We start from the raw sequence: 676 nt of genomic DNA, 5'->3' as shown, positions 1-676 counted from the left end.
ACGTGTGCCCGGCCCGCGGGGAGGAGCGGCAGCCGCGCCCCGAGGTGGCCGCCTGGGGCTGTCACGGGGCCCTGTACCGGGCTGGGCTCTCCCACGTACTCACACAGGCAACGCGCACAGAGACACACGAAGCACACAAGTGCACACATGTCCCCTCCCACACACACACGGGGACACACAGAGACACACATGCATACAGACACACAGACCAAACACGCATACCCCCGCAGACACACAACCAGCCAGGGCACACACACAGACACATACACCACACAGACATACATGACATCCACAGAGACATAGAAACGCACTGAAACACACATAGAAAGTAACACAGACACAGAGAGACAGATGCAGACACGGACACCCCATAGAGATACACAGACAGACATGTGCAGACATACACAAATTGCACACACATGTACACAGACACACTCATATCATACACACAGACATATACAGACACACTCACACCACACACACAGACATGCACAGTCAGACCCACACGTGGAAGGCTGGGAGCAGGAGCCTGCACAAATCCCAGGACGCATAGGATAGAAGCAGCCTGGCACATCCTACAAATGCCTTGTCCCTCTGCCCGGTCCCAGCAACCCTCCCCGTGCCCCAGGATCCAGGCCCCCAAGCAGAATCTCTGAACATCTGCACAGGCTGCGCA

Source organism: Galeopterus variegatus, unplaced genomic scaffold, assembly GCF_000696425.1.
Source record: "Galeopterus variegatus unplaced genomic scaffold, G_variegatus-3.0.2 Scaffold415, whole genome shotgun sequence".
In the NCBI taxonomy this organism is placed as follows: Eukaryota; Metazoa; Chordata; class Mammalia; order Dermoptera; family Cynocephalidae; genus Galeopterus; species Galeopterus variegatus.
The sequence above is the reverse complement of the archived record's forward strand: the minus strand, read 5'-3'. Positions refer to the sequence as shown.